The sequence below is a fragment of the Gigantopelta aegis genome, chromosome 3, assembly GCF_016097555.1.
Source record: "Gigantopelta aegis isolate Gae_Host chromosome 3, Gae_host_genome, whole genome shotgun sequence".
Classification (NCBI taxonomy): Eukaryota; Metazoa; Mollusca; class Gastropoda; order Neomphalida; family Peltospiridae; genus Gigantopelta; species Gigantopelta aegis.
This window is the reverse complement of record NC_054701.1, coordinates 31,961,618-31,979,354: the sequence shown is the minus strand read 5'-3', so window position 1 is coordinate 31,979,354 and position 17,737 is coordinate 31,961,618.

Sequence of the window (17,737 nt, the reverse complement as noted above, 5' to 3'; positions counted from 1 at the left end):
ATTTGTCACCAATTACTGTGTTCGGGGGTACTTAATGACCAGTCAACTGATTGGACGATACTTGTCACTAATTACTGTGTCCGGGGGTACTAAATGACCAGTCTACTCATTGGACGATACTTGTCACTAATTGCTGTGTTCAGGGGTACTAAATGACCAATCTACTCATTGGACGATACGTGTCACTAATTGCTGTGTTAAGGGGTACTAAATGACCAGTCTACTCATTGGACCAGCAGATTTCGGCATACAGAAACAAACTCAGAAAATAAACGGAATGATTGTGAATGATGGGTGGAGTTTTGTTTTGTAGTTGGTAACAAATTGTAATTTTTCCCCTGGCACCAAAAACACTACGCCCTTGACTCAATTTCTTTGCTCGATAAAACAATTTAAAATAATTACTGTCGTCATCAATTTACTCTCTCCCCAACCACAACCCTTAATCATTAAGATGGGTTTTTTTTTCTCTCTCTCTCTCTCTCTCTCTCTCTCTCTCTCTCTCTCTCTCTCTCTCTCTCTCTTTCTTCGCGTGCTACATTTTCACACCATTCCATCTCTATAATATGGCATGCTCACAGGAAACTAATTTTATATAAAAATAGAGTTCTGACAACATTACAACGGAAAAGAAAAGCCACGATATCACCCCTCACCATTTCGCCTTCCGTGTTCCAGTGTACATGCACTTTTCGAACGGCAAACAATGGATTCTGTACACCTTTCGTTTTGGCGGGATTGGTTTTGGTGTTCTCGATTTGACATGCTGCAGGTGCCAAAGTAACCACCCTCTCTAGTCTGCGGGTATTGATTTTCCAGTCGAATGAGAGATTGTCCTCCAAAAGGGCCACACGCGCGATTTTCGTCAGCGCTTTGATCTGGCACAAGCCGTTTGTAGCCTGGATTATCACCCGACTCTCAGTTCTTATGTTGCTTAACTATTTTTTACCACTTGAAAATAGAGTTTCGCTTGTTAGCCAAGAAGATAATCCTTGATTCAAGAAGGAGAAAGCCTCTAAAAATCCTTTTAAAAACCTTTAAAAATCAACGAAAAGACTGGCAGTGAAAACTGCGACGACCATCACGGCACATGTCCAACTTGAGATGTCTTGAGTTCAGATCTATAAACTTAGGGTTTGTTGTCACGAAATTATTTGTATTAAAGAAACTGTTTACAGTTTGTTTTCTAATACATAAAATATTTCTAACTGCTACAGCTTTTTAAATGACTAAAACATGAGCATATATCCATTGTATTTTGAGCTGTCCTAATGTTTGTAGTATGCTAAACTGGGGTTTCTCTCCCATTTCATCCTTACGAATATATATATATACATACATACGTGTACATGTATTAGGAATGAGGAAGAAATGTTTTATTTAAAGAATCACTCAACTCATTTTAATTACGGTTCTAGGGCGTTGGACGTAAGGTTAAGGACTACACAGGTAATGAGAGAGGAAACCCGCTACCGCCAAGCAATGTGCTACTCTTTTCGATTACCTTCAAAGGATCTTGTATATTCAGCATCCAACAGAGAGGATAGTACATTATCATACCACGGTCTTTGTTATATCATTGTAAGCACTGACTGGGACGAGAAATAACCAAATGAGCCCACCGTTGAGTATCGATCCTAGACCGTCCGCGCATCAGACTAGCGCTGTACCATTGGGCTACGTACCGTCGCGTCATGTATTAGGAAGTAAAAAGACTTTTAAAAGGACATTCCTGAGTTTGCTCCATTGTAAGATGTTTCCGACTAATAAAATATTTCTACGATTAAACTTACATATTAAATGTCTGTATATTCAATGTGTTTCTGATCGTCTTAATATTTGTAAGAAGCTCAAACAGGATTTTGTCTTCAAATAATTTCGTACGTACGAAAAAATATATTTTAGGAAATAAAATGAAATTTAACTTAGTACAAATATTAGAACGATTAGGAACACGTTTAATTTACACTCACTAATATTTTATGCAGAAAAATATATTTGATATGTAACTGCAGTCGTTAAAAAGTCTTTGTTAGTCGATAAACACTTACAAATTGCAGCAAACTCAGGAATGTCCCTTTAAGCTACTACATACATTAGCATGACAAGAAACACATTGACATTCTAAACCAAAAAGATGTGTATTTAATATGTCATTTTAGACGTTAAATAGGTTGAGTTTTTTTAGTGGAAAACGTCTTATTATAACAGCAAACTCAGGACAGTATAAGATATAGACATTTTAAAAGGAGCGTTGGGGATGGGGGTGGGGATGCCGGAGACGGATCTAGTCGTCTGACCAGGGTGGGTAAAGTTTGTAATATACGATGGGGATGGGGTGGCGGGCAGACTAGGTTCCAGCACTGATGATCTCTTAGTCTTACACATGACACATGGCCCTGGTTATATACACATGCAGCATCGTCAGTTATGATCGTTCTAACAAATCACTTAGCTAATATTTTTGTATAGTGCCCGACGCAAACGTAAACAAACAATGTAACGTGGTAAAAGTCAGCGTGTCATGATAACGTCAGGTAAACGTCTTTGATGTTCACCGACGGAAGTATCACTGTTATTTTACCTTTGCAGTCGGAGACCTCTTAAGTTAACCCGGCACTAATTTTTATTAGAAGGAAATGTTTTATTTAACGACGCACTTACCACATTTTATTTACGGTTAGATGTGTCGGATAATTTTCATTAGAGTAAACAAACTTATCATTATATTTTATCTTTTCTTTTTCAAAAATCTTTTTATTTTCCGAAAAAAGTTTCTTTCGTAAAGTTAAAGTTTGCTTTGTTTAACAACACCATTAATTTATTAATTAATCTTCAGCTATTGGATGTCAAACATCTGATAATTATGACATATTATCTTGGAGAACTTTTGTATGGACTTTCCTCACTCACAGGACAGGACATACCACGACTTTTGATATACCAGTCGTGGGGCATTGGTTGGGACGATGTAAAACCTAATCAGAGAATGGGTCCACTAAGGAGCTTCTACCCTGCGGACTAAAGCATCTCAATCTAGCCGTCAACCGAAAAAAGAAAAAAGAAAGAAATGTTTTATTTAACGACGCACTCAACACATTTTATTTACGATTATATGGCGTCAGACATATGGTTAAGGATCACACTGATTTTGAGAGAGGAAACTCGCTGCCGCCACTTCATGAGCTACTCTTTTCGATTAGCAACAAGGGATCTTTTATATGCACCATCCCACAGACAGGGTGGTACATACCACAGCCTTTGATATACCAGTCGTGGTGCACTGGCTGGAACGAGAAATAGCCCAATGGGCCCACTGACGAGGATCGATCCCACACCGACCGCGCATCGAGCGGGCGCTGTGCCACTGGGCGCTGTGCCACTGGGCTACGTTCCGCCCACCCCTGCTGTAACCTCACCGTGGTGCAGGGATGTAACATTCTCTTTGAGAATGGCCAATACAGCACAAAATTGAAATTTTTAGTATAATTCAGTATCTATCTGTGATATTTGTGTTTTTGAACAGTTCTTTACACTGTGTTTTTATTTAAATCTTGAATTTTTGTATTGATGTTGATCATCACTTTATTTGTTTGCATTACCATAGTTTGACACCCAATAGCCGATGTATTTTTCGTGCTGGGGTGTCGTTAAACATTCATTCTTACGTTCCGTTCACCGTCAACCGAATGCGCTAGATCCCCCCCCCCCCCCCCCCCCAGATCGCAAAGAGCAAGACGCCGAAATAACGCGTAAACGACAAAATGATGATTATTAATTGACAATTCATATAACGGAACAGACTGCAGATTATCTTATCTGTTTGCACATGGCTTTATTAGCATATGCCTCGTGAAAAGGAATCGCACCTTTGTTAGTTGAAACGCTGCCGGTTTGTACTTAACGTATAAATGATAAATTCCATCATATAATTTACACTGACAAAGTGTGTGTGTGTGTGTGTGTGTGTGTGTGTGTGTGTATGTGTGTGTGTGTGTGTGTGTGTGTGTGTGTGTGTGTGTATATATATATATATATATATATATATATATTATATATATATCGATGGTTCACAACTACATTAAATAGGAAGATAGTTTTTGTAAAGTAGAGACTGCAGGCCCGTAGGAACCGCCGAGGTGGGAGGTACAGTTTATAATTGGATGGGGAACACTCTCTAGTGGGGAGGTCACAAGCCATTTTTTAAATCTTTATTGATATCGAATGAATGAATGAATGAATGAATGAATGAATGTTTAACGACACCCCAGCACGAAAAGTACATCGGCTTTTGGGTGTCATTATTTATATCTAGTAGAAAAACAAAACCCGTATATTTTCGTCTTCAAATTAGAGAGGCACAGCCCTCCCCCCTTTCGGTTCCTAGGGGCCTGGGATGGCCTAATAATAATAAAAAAAGCTTCGAAACGTCTGCCTCAGTCCAGTATTGTATCAGAGTCTATTATTTTATTGTATGTATTTGGTTTATTTCATCAATAAATTAAAAAGACATTTAAAACAAGGGAAAAAGAAACCTACTGCCTCCATATACATGCTGCTCTTATTACCAGCTAACTGGACGGGTCTTTTATGTGCACCTTTCCAACATATATAACAAGTAACACAGTTTGTGATATTCCAGTCGTTGGATACTGGTTGGAACGGAAATAAACTTATACGCCAGTTCATTGAGAGAAATCGATCTTACATCACTGGAGCACATTGATTTATTAATTTGGTAATTTTGATATCTAGTCTTAGAGAGGAAACCCGCTACATTTTCCCATTAGTAGCAGGGGATCTTTTATATGCACCATCCCACAGGAAAACACATACCACGGCCTTTGATATACCAGTCGTGGTGCACTGGCTAGGACGAGAAGTGAGAATAAAACAAATGCGCAGATTATTAATTGACAGTTAATAACGTAACAGATTGCGCATTATCTTATCTGTATGCACGTGCCTTTATCACCATATGGCCCGTGGAGGCCGTCAATTTGCCGCACTTCACTGCCTTTTGTCAGTCTGAGTTATGGCGGCGGTGTTTAAACAAGGGCGCACGCAGCATCGACAGTGCATGTTGTAATAGGAATTTCGGAATCGATCTCCAGGCGTCCATTTGAAAAAGTGTCATATATGTCCGGAACTATTTCTACACAGATCACTGTATCGCATACACGTCAAAGAAAAAAACCCGTCTTCCCTCTGAGTTACCGGCCTCGGTGGCGTCGTGGCAGGCCATCGGTCTACAGGATGGTAGGTACTGGGTTCGGATCCCAGTCGAGGCATGGGATTTTTAATCAAGATACCGACTCCAAACCCTGAGTGAGTGCTCCGCAAGGCTCAATGGGTAGGTGTAAACCACTTGCACCGACCAGTGATCCATAACTGGTTCAACAAAGGCCATGGTTTGTGCTATCCTGCCTGTGGGAAGCGCAAATAAAAGATCCCTTGCTGCCAATCGGAAGAGTAGCCCATGTAGTGGCGACAGCGGGTTTCCTCTCAAAATCTGTGTGGTCCTTAACCATATGTCTGACGCCATATAACCGTAAATAAAATGTGTCGAGTGCGTCGTTAAATAAAAAACTTCTTTCTTTCTTTCCCTCTGAGTTGGACACATTGCCTAAGGAACTTGAGGTATCTCCCCCCAAGACAAGCGTGCTTGAACCTTCATTCAATGTAAGAAGTTTCAAATGGTTTGGTGATTGCCATCTGTCTACTGACCCGTAGGAATCAGTGATGAAAATGTACGGGTTTAGTATGTAGTTACGGCAATTCCAAAACAGGCCATTTGCGGGCAGGGTGCATTCAGATGGTGGGTACATAAAACAAATAAATATCTATTTATATAGAAGATGCGTTTGTGAACTATTAGTGGTTGATACACAAGCATGAAGGTACAATTTATAACAAGTGCGACTGCATTTTTGGGGTTGTATTTAACAAATATAATAAAGGACACTAAAAGAAAAAAGTATACTGCTTTAATCCCCTCCCACTATATTTTGCCAAATATTGGATATTACTCTCCCAACCATTGTACCACGATTAGTTTTTAAATGCTGTGTGTGTGTATATATATATATATATATATATATGTGTGTGTGTGTGTGTGTGTGTGTGTGTGTGTTGTTCTGTCTGTGAGAAAGTGCCGGCGGATTTGCTCTCTCATCATCTAAACCAAGTGTCGCAATAGCCGTATAAAAGTAGTTTGTTTTATTTAACGACGCCACTGGAGCGCATTGATTTTTTTTTTTATCTTATCATCGGCTATTGGACGTCAAACATATGGTCATTCTGACACTGTTTTTTTTAGAGGAAACCCGCTGTCGCCACATAGGCTACTCTTTTACGCCAGGCAGCAAGGGATATTTTATTTGCGCTTCCCACAGGCAGGATAGCACAAACCCTGGCCTTTGTTGAACCAGATATGGATCACTGGTCGGTGCAAGTGGTTTACACCTACCCATTGAGCCTTGCGGAGCACTCACTCAGGGTTTGGAGTCGATATCTGGATTAAAAATCTCATGCCTCGACTGGGATCCGAACCGAGTATCTACCAGTCTGTAGACCGATGGCCTAACCACGACGCCACCGAGGCCGGTAAATAGCCGTATAAAAGGCATCAAACAACTGAAAGTTAAGGCGTGCGCTACAACAGCTTGCTCTGAATGTGCACGTAAAGCCCTATGACCTAAAATGAAATCTTTCATTTAGTTTACATCATATTATGCAGCATGCATTTCATCGAAACATACCATATAGAACTTTCATCATGCATGCGAAACGACGTTGATTGCATCTGTAACGGGAGACCTGTGCGTACTTGTCTTTTTCTGAAAATAATTTAAATGTCTTGAATGCATCAACTCTCTAAGGACAGTCTCAGCATTTTTCTACTTAACTGCAAACCGCGCAAATAATTTAAAATACTTTTTTCTCCGTTTCTTGATGACGTTGGTGTTCACTTTTTGCTACCGTTTGTGCATTCTAATTACGTTTTGGACTTAGTATTTTGATTTATGCATTGATAAAAAACATTAAAAATATACTTCATTTCCGGGCTTGGTGTAGCGCAAACCAGACTTAAAAAATCCACAAATGAATTATTTGGCAGCATTAAAAAAGATGAGTGATTTTATCCCTTAAGTTATGATCAGGGGAAGAAGGTATTCAAATGTACTTTCTTCTTCTTCTCTTTCTTCTTCTTCTTTTTACAAATTGATTGATTTTCTATATATTGTTCTTTGCGATGAAATATCCAAACCTACGAACATAGAATATATATAATATTAATACATACAACTATACAATAAAAACATTGGCAAGACACTTTCTTCTACACTTACGCACGTAATATTATTCATGTATTATATTATATATTATATTCTTGGATGACCTTTTCCTTTTGTAAGTTGGTGAACTAGCGATGACAGTCATTACACTAAGCTGATGGTATTACAATTAGTCATGGGTGGGGATGGATTTAGCACAGTCAGTAAAATGCTCGTCTGATGTTCTTGTGTTTTCCCATCCCACTACTGGTATATCAAATACCGAAATATCTACTGTCCTGTTTGTGGGAAAGTGCACATAAAAGATCCTTTACTGCTAATGCAAACATCTAGAGTGTTTTATTTTCAGAAGATATTTGTGTCAAAATTACCAAATGTTTGACATAATATAACAGTCGATGGTTAATTAATCAGTGTGCTCTAGTGAAGTCATTGAACAAACTTTTATTTTGCAGTTAGTCACAGACAAAACTAATACACCACAAAACGTATAAACTGTATTCTGCAACCACTATTTTTATTGACTACTAGCATCTTATCGCTTGTCCTATGGTCAGCCGTACTCGAGTCGTTTACATTGGTTACCGGCCTCGGTGGTGTCGTGGTTAAGCCATCGGGCATAAGGCTGGTAGGTACAGGGTTCGCAGATCGGTACCGGCTCCCACCCAGAGCGAGTTTTAACGACTCAATGGGTGGGTGTAAGACCACTACACCCTCTTCTCTTTCACTAACAACTAACCCACTATCCTGAACAAACAGCCCAGATAGCTGAGGTGTGTGCCCAGGCCAGCGTGCTTGAACCTTAATTGGATATAAGCACAAAACTAAGTTGAAATGAAATGAAATGCATTGGTTAAATATCCGATTGCATGTTCTCTTTATATCGTCAAAATGAAGTTTTGTGTTGTGGTTAGAATAACAAATATTCAATCTGATTAACATCAATTCCACTGATCTCTACAAACATTACCTGCGGATCTGACAGAATCCCATTGAAGCTCATGTCCAGATGACTTTTCATTCGACGAATCAAACCCTTACTTGCAGAATCATGCCAGCGATTTGAAAATATTTTGAAAACAGTAGACCAGTATCGCTGATTTTAATGTATTTATTTAGGAATTCTGAGTTTAAAAACTATTTTTCGACGTGAAAAATATAACTTAATACAAGAATGAAGTCCTTCATCTTTCTTCTTTAGCTGGAGCATATCTAAAGAAATGAATGAATGAATGAATGAATGTTTAACGACACCCCAGCACGAAAAATACATCGGCTATTCGGTGTCAAACTATGGTAATGCAAACAAATAAAGTGATGATCAACATCGATATAAAAATTCAAGATTTAAACAAAAACAGTGTAAAGAACCGTGCAAAAACACAAATAACGCCACAAAGAGGACTGTCACTTTCAAACTAAATCAAAACTAGCACTGGTCTGGACAGAGCTCATTGGAATAAGTACAGTTGTCATGACATGCACTCACGAATCAGAATAATAGCAGTGATGATACTAGGTGTTCGCGAAAGCTGAGCATATCCTGCCACTCCGGTGGCACTCGTCATGAGTAAAAGTAAAAGTGTGTTTTTGTTTAACAGCACTACTAGAACAAATTCATTTATTAATCATCGGCTAGTGGATATCAAACATTTAGTCTTAGACAGAAATTCCGCTACATTTCCCAATTAATAAGAGATCTTTCATATGCCCCTTCCCACAGATAGGATAGCACATAATATAACAGGGAATGGAAATATACCAGTCGTGATGCACTGACTGGATCGAAAAATAAACCAATGGCTCCGCCGACGGGGATCGATCCTAGAGCACTTTACCACTTGGCTACGACACACCCTTTATACTGGATAAAGCCGAAAACCTCAAACATTAGACCGACCTCGGTGGCGTAGTGGTTAAGCCATCGGACTGGTAGGTACAGGGTTCGCAGCCCGGTACCGGCTCCAACCCAGAGCGAGTTCTTAAGGGCTCAATGGGTAGGTGTAAGGCCAATACACCCTCTTCTCTCTCACTAACCACTAACAAACTAACCCACTGTCCTGGACAGGCAGCCCAGATAGCTGAGGTGTGTGCCCAGGACAGCGTGCTTGAACCTTAATTGGATATAAGCACGAAAATAAGTTGAAATCAATCAGTCAACCATTAGACTGCTTAGCTTAGTAACTTGTTTAACGTGTCCATATACCACTAGGGTTTCGAACACGCCTATCCCGAGTCCGGCCTCCGATAGGATCGGGAGTCTGACTCGGGATAGGGATCATTAGACTGCCATGAGTTTGCAGCCTCTGTTATGTAAGATGCTTTCGTCTAATAAAAACAAAAAACTATCAAAATTGCATACCAAATAATATAGTTTCTTGTTTAGAGTATCAGTTTCAGTATATTCAATGTGTTTTGTGTTTGTAAATAGCCCAAATTTTGTATGTACAACAACAACAACACACACACACACACAACACACACACACAGATATATATATATATATATATATATATATATATATATATATATATATATATATATATATATATATATATATATATGTATATGTATACATACATACATACGTGTGTATGTGTGTGTGTGTGTGTGTGTGTGTGTATTAGGAAATAAACTGAACTTTGACATAGTACAAATACTAGGACGAACAGAAACACATTCAATTTACAACCATTCAGTTTTTATGCAGAAAAAAGTATTTGATATGAAATTGAAACGTCATTAAACGTTTGTGTTAGTTGGCAACATCTTAACAGTGGTAACAAACTCAGAACTCTAACCTGTTATTCTCTATATAATGCTAGGATCAAACTACCAACTGCCTAGCATAAAGTTGGCCAACTTTCTGCACTCATGACTTCGACGACTGTCCAGCTGCTAGTCTGGGCGCTCTTACAACTCGATTCTCGTCGTATAATCCATTAGTTGTATTCTGAGCGCACCCGTCTAAGTCGGGAGTTGGGAAATTACAGCGCAATCGCCGAGTTGGCCAACTTCGTCGTGACAGTTGACATTCTGAGGCCCGCATGACATAACCATATATGAAGTTAGTGAGTCGGAAAGAGTTCGACCAGTATCCCTCTATATTAAAGGCTCTAAAGACTAACTCTAACCCTATCCCTAAAACTACCTTAACCATTGAAGGGGGTACGGGTCGAACTCATGCCAGTGAGGAATCAACTTTATCACAAAAGAAGCTAGGTTTTCCTGTTAGCTTCAAACGATGCCAAAAGCTAAAATAGAAGTGCTTCCGAGAGTGTGCGGGTTTTCAAAAAGACATTTATGAAAAAGTGCTTAATCAAAGCATTTCTGCCATGAACCAGCAATTAATCCCGTTGTGATAATATGCTAATTGTGTATGAGATTGAAAGGTTGTATGATTTTCACTCGTCTATCATCCGCTTAATATCAAAATCATTTAAAACACAACAGACCTTCAGTTGATTATAAAATGACGGGCTATTCAACTCAGCAGTGGCGAAAGATGAATATGTTAGTCCAACCAATGTAATATATATAATTATATTAGCTAGACCATAATGTCACGCATGGTATTGTTCCATTTTGACGAAAGTGGGTCTAAGCAACCCATAAATGAATTAAAATCCACTGTCATTGACACTGTAGACTAGTTCTAATGGCGAAAACATGCTTACATTTGCACGTAAATTAGGGCGAAAGCGAAAGGTCTGCTAAGTGCCCATAACTTGCTTTTTCACAAAGCGCTTCATTTGCACGCTTTGCACGTGTATTCCATGTTCCCAATGCTGAATTTCCGTATAATTGGAGCTTGCGTTCGTGTACGGTGCACACTCCAAATTCGACAATGTACACTTCAACTGACTATCGAAGATCGAGGAAGGGCTCTTGCTTGGCTTCAGGATGGCAATACGCAAAGAAATGTTGCTTTGAGACTTGGTGTCAGTCAGAGTGTCGTTGGCCGACTGTGGCAACGGTACCAAGCAACGAATTCTGTTCGAAATCGTCCACGTTCGGGAAGACCCCAAAGCACTACAAATAGAAAGGACCCTACATCACCAATATGGCTCTACGTCAACGCACAACCACTGCACGCCGATTACGTGACAATCTGCGGACTGCGACTGGAACTCGAGTGTCTGATCAAACCATACGCAATCGTCTGAGAGCCAATAATCTACGCTGCCGTCGCCAGGCTGTTTGACCACCACTCCTACCACGTCACAGAACGGCCAGACATCACTGGTGCACGCTTCATCTGCGGTGGCAACGTGTTCAGTGGGGTCGAGTGATGTTCACTGATGAGTCCAGGTTTAGTCTCCAGTTCAACGACGGTCGGGTTCGTGTCTACAGACGTCCTGGGGAGCGCTTCGCTGACGTTAACGTTAAACAACGTCACCGGTTCGGTGGTGGCAGCGTCATGGTGTGGGGCGGCATCTCTATCCACCACAGGACCCCCTTTTATGTGGTGAATGGCAATCTGAATGGAATCCGCTATCTGAATGAGATTATCCGGCCGTTGGTTCTCCCAGGCCTTCAGCAGATTGGCGGCGGGGCAGTTCTGCAGGATGACAATGCCAGACCCCACCGCGCCAGGGTGGTAACGGACTTTCTCAGACAACAAGGTATCGCCAGGATGGATTGGCCAGAATATTCGCCTGACTTGGCCCCAATAGAGCACGCCTGGGACGAATTAGGCAGGAGAGTTCGGGATAACCATGCCCCTCCGGCCAACCTTCATGAACTGGGTCAACTTCTTATGGCAGAGTGGCAGGCCATTCCCCAAGAGTTCTTCAGACGTCTGATCAACAGCATGAGGCAACGATGTGTCGAGTGTATTCGCGCCAGGGGTGGATTCACACACTATTAAACGAATGCTCTAATGTGTAAAATCCATGTTTGACAACCTTCAACTTTGACAGCATGTCATGTGACTTTCTTGTATACAGTGACGTTTATTTGTGTTTTTTTGTAAATATGGAACAATAAATAAAAAATTTGGTGTAGTTTACATCATCAATCTAATACACTCTGAAACTTATTTGGTTATAAATTTTTGACCCTTAAATTCTTTTGAGTAGTATATTTGAAGAGACTGATGTCCTGGTTTTCAGTTCTGGTATATCGAAGAATATAATATGAGCTATCTGATTTTTGCTGTTATTTTTAAATACGAGTAGCGAATGTGAGGAACTGTATTCTTGAGTGTATTTTTAATATTTAAGAATTTAGAATAGATCGTTTGCTACAGACCGTATTTCCAAAATAGGTCACATACCAAGGTAGGTTTAGTGCAACTGACATCTCATCACAAGACGCCATTGCAGAATTCCCATATTAGCTAAAGGCTAAGTACTGTGTGCGAAAAAAAGAGAGTTAAAAACAAAACTCCAACCAATTATGAATTTGTGTTCATCTTTGCCCTTGGGGATATTCTGTCCTTGTGGTAAATATATCTCATGGAGCAAATAGCAAAATCATATTAAATATAACGTCTACAGCAGTTGCAGATAATTCAGTTTTGGTTGTTTGGTGTTCAAATCGCGACGAGACTTGTGAACGATATCCATTGATCAGACGGGCAAAACACATGCGTGTATTAAAACGGTAAAAAAAACAATTAATATAAATGACGGGGAGGTGAGGTTGCAGTTTTAGCCTATTATCACACAATGTATGTCCTGGATAGGCTAATTGGAATAAATGTTGTTATCCAGATTCGGACATTTTCGTTTAAGTCTGCCCCTTACAAAAATAGGAGCCTTTATGCCTATGACCTCAGGCAAGCGCTCCGCTAGCTCAAACAGAAAACCATAAGTGTATAAAATAGAATGGTAATCATCATCGTCATCTCGCCATCATCCTCATCTTCCTCCTCCTCCTCCTCATCATCATCATCATCATCATCAACAACACCATTTGTTATGTGTAAAAGTATGTCCAAACTCAAATTTAGTCCAGCAGTTCCGAAAGATGATACAAGGGGTTATTTGGAGAAAAAAAAGTGTATATTAAATTAATTAAATTCCTTGGACACTAAAATGGAAGTTTAAATTGATAAACAGAGAAAGTCCGGGCTGTTTGAGGTCCCTTCTGCATTCGCCATTATTAAACTTCTTTAAGTTTTCCCTTTAAAAAAATCCCTCAAACTCTCTAGTATATTTACAATGAAAATACTAGAATGCATAGCAAGTGTTTGAGGAAGTGCATGTTCGTCTGCATGGCTGGAGACACGTCAAGACGAAACAATCATAATGTGTAGAACTCTCGAGGAACACGCATTCTAAAGTACTTAACACGTTACGAAGCCACGTCCATTTACACGGTGTAATCCGCTGTAGACACACTGAACTCCTGGCACCAGTCGAGCGTAGACGTGTTACTGTGATCAATCAAGTTGAAATTTGATCATTTTGGTACCAAACACTGCCGAATTTTAGGTCCGGTTTCCTTTGTTTTATTATCACGCCGACATCTGGTGCGGTACTTTACGAATGTTATCACACGATTTTGAAGAAGTAGGTTGTTACCTCCAGAGTGGGTAATTTCATCAAGTTGGCAACACTTGTGCTTTTCCAGAGAGGGGGCGAGGCGTAGCCCAGTGGTACAATGCTCGCTTGATGCGTGGTCGGTTTGGGATCGATCCACGTCAGTGGGCCCATTGCGCTATTTCTCGCTCCAGCCAGTGCACCACGACTGGTACATCAAAGGCCATGGTATGTGCTATCCTGTCTATGGGATGGTGTATATAAAAGATGCCTTGCTGCTAATCGAAAAGAGTAGCCCATGAAGTGGCAAGAGCGGGTTTCCTCTCTCAATATCTGTGTGGTCCTTAACCATATGTCTGACGCCATATAACCGTAAATAAAATGTGTTGAGTGCGTCGTTAAATAAAATATTTCCTTCCTTCCATAGAGGGATGAATGTACACAGACTTCACGCAGTACGCAGGCTTCATATACTATTTTCAACCAAATTTAATGACTATATGATTTTAAAAGGCAATTTTTATTACCATTAACAAAGGTTTTTCATGGATTTTAACTGTGTTTACGACCATCAACATAATCTAATACTATTACAATATTCTGATGCGAAATGTCCATCCCCTGTGCTATTTTAAAACTGGGAAACAATATCAATAAATTTTCATATTCCATATTTTTCCATGATCCATCTCACAATTCCATGATTTAACAGGCCTGGAAAGTTACATTTGCAAATTTCATAAATTTGCAAGATTTACATCGAGAATCGAGAATAAAGAAAAGGGATGTCTGTGGTACCTCGGCATATTGTTTAATCTGAGGTTATTATCCGTTCGCTAATTACAGAATGCTCGAGGGGGAGGGGATTACGGAACGCATTAATTAAGTTTGCATTTAAAATACTTTAAAAAGCGTCATAGAGATTAGATTTTTTTTTTACTGAATTTTGCGTTACGCGTTGTAGATAGTAGAAAAATATTGCTGAATTTTGCGTTACGCGTTGTAGATATTAGAACAATATTGCTGAATTATGCGTTACGCGTTGTAGATATTAGAACAATATTGCTGAATTTTGCGTTACGCGTTGTAAACAGTAGGAAAATATAGCTGAATTTTGCGTTACGCGTTGTAGATAGTAGAAAAATATTGCTGAATTTTGCGTTACGCAATTGGCGAAGGGCTTCTAAGAAGATATATGGTTATTTTAATTACATAAATAAAGCAGGAAAACCCTTCCCAGAGGAAATCTTTTAGAAAAGTCGTCACACGGTCGTTGAGAACACCGCCATGTCGCTAAACAGTGGCCTCCGACGAGGCATTTAATTATTGTCAACATTCGTCCCGTGATGCCGCTTGGTTAACGCTGGGTTTAGATCCTCCACAATTATTACCAGCGGCAGGGAATCGCCTTCATTCTTTTTTTGTGAATCGGCATTTCCAAATGATACAAAAACAACTGTATGCCATAATCTACCCAAAAATGCCAAAGTCGTGTTCAGTAATTTTTATTTTTTTATTTTTTTGGACCCAGCAGTTCCAAATGATATAAAAATAACCGTATGCCATAATCTACCAAAGAATGCCAAAGTCGACTTATTTTCTTCTTCTTCTTCTTTTTAATTCAGCCGTTCCAAAGGATATAAAAACAACGGTACACTATAAGCTATTAAAAATGATAAAAACAAGTAAAATTCTTCAAAATGTGTCTAGTCTACATGTATTTGCATGGGCGTACATAGGGGGGTTCGATGGGTTCGACCGAAACCCCCCTGAAATCGCTTTTTTTATAATTTAATATATCTGACATTATTATATTTACTCAACATAGAAATATATGCCCAATATCTCTGCAATCTATTTTGGAACCCCCCCTTTTCAAAATCCTATGTATTGGAACCCCCCTTTTCAAAATCCTATGTACGCCCATGATTTGTCACTGCTGAATCATAGTGCGCAGGCTGGACCATCAAGTACAGGGCCGTAGGACCGTTATCTTTGAGTGGAAGGCACAATCTCTAGTTGAAAGGGTACAAGCCAGATTTCTTATCTTATACAGAAGGACAAAAAACCCAACATGTTTGTCCTCAAATGGGAGAGCACAGCCCCTCTCTCCCCCCACCCCGTTCCCATGGGCCTGAAGTTACCTTCAGTAATCGTCTTTCATTGATGCAGACCAAATAACCATGTCAGTATGGCCAGACGCATTACCATGGCAAATTGGATTGTCAAGTTAAAGAGAGTGGAGTCGGGAATTTCTTTAATTGGTAGGACGTCGCCTTCAGTTTTTTAATCCACGAGTTAAAATCATGCCGTCCTTTTCTCTGAACCACTGTGATTGAGGCATTTACAATATTAGTAAATAGTTTACAGAATCTGTGAGTTAAAATCTTGACGTCGTTTTTCTGAACTATACCGCGATGGGGGCATTTGTCATATTAGTACTTGGTTTACAGAATCTATAAGTTAACATATTGACGTCCTTTTTCTGAACCATAATGCGATGGGGGCATTTGCCATATTACAATCTAATTAAAATTAGCTCCACTATTACATGTGAATCTAACAGCAGCCAGTTGGAGCTCGTGTCCACCAATCAAAACCTTACTTGCAGAATCCTGCCAGTGATTTAAAAATAATTTGAAAACATTCCGAATTATCCTGAGGGTATACGATATGTTTCATGTGAATTACGAATGCCTTATTTAGACCAGTAGAACTAATTTTAATCGGATTGCTAACAACACTGCGTAGTCCCCAATGTCCAGGTAACATTTCGTCTGTAAATAATAATTTAAATATTGACCAATCACACTTCGCCTTTTATAACGTTATTTGGGAGCATACAAATTCAAAAAATATCGAGCGAGTCTATTTTAGTGGCCGCAGTACAGCGAACCATACCAATACGTACGGGGTGGGTTATCAGTCTTCAATTTTACATTAAAAATTATTTATTTATTTATAAAAAAAAACCCAAACTAAGTCAGTCTTCAGTTTTCCATTACAAATTATTTATTTTATAAAATAAAACATGTTTTAAGGCATTCGTAATTCACACGAAACATGTCGTATACCCTCAGGATAATTCGGAATGTTTTCAAATTATTTTTAAATCACTGTCATGATTCTGCAAGTAAGGTTTTGATTGGTGGACATGAGCTCCAACTGGCTGGTGTTAGATCCACATTTAATAGTGGAGCTAATTTTAATCAGATTGGCCATATTAATAACTAGTTTACAGAATCAAGTTAAAATCTTGACGTCCTTTTTCTGAACCATATTGTCCTTGGGACATTTGCCATATTAGTAACTGTAGTTTAGTTTCGACCAGCAATGACCTTTCAAAAATCATCAAATAATCATGACGACAGTATAGCGAGATGCATTTCCGTGACAAGATGGATTGTCAAATAAGAGGGACTGGAGTGGAGACTTAAAATTTCCAAATAAAACATTGCTGGAACAATAGGATACGAAACAAGGCAGATTGTCTTCTTCATGAAGAGGTCCTTCCAGTTTGAAAAGACTGGAGAGTATAGAATGGCCGAAACCGGAAAACAGATTGTGTTGGGACATGACAGTTTCCTTAACCCGATTATCATTTGTCACCGATAATATTAATCAACACGTCATACAAAACCGGTTTGAGCTACAAGCAAACATGGCTAAATATCTAAAACAAACAGCAAGGGACCGGACAGAAGCTTTGAAATATGGAAAAACAATAAACGAAGTCGGCGCAGTGTCAGTTTCGAGTGCCCAATAGCTGTTTTTAAGATAACATTTATTTCCGTGGCTTTTTCCACAATATGCTTTCAAGTCATTCGATTTGTTTACAGAGTTAAAAACTATAAGACATCGATCAACATTGAACCCTGCGTCTATTAACTCAGAGCAGCTGAGGCCTTGTGCGTACGTGACGCCCAAATATTCGAGTGGATTTACGCGCGC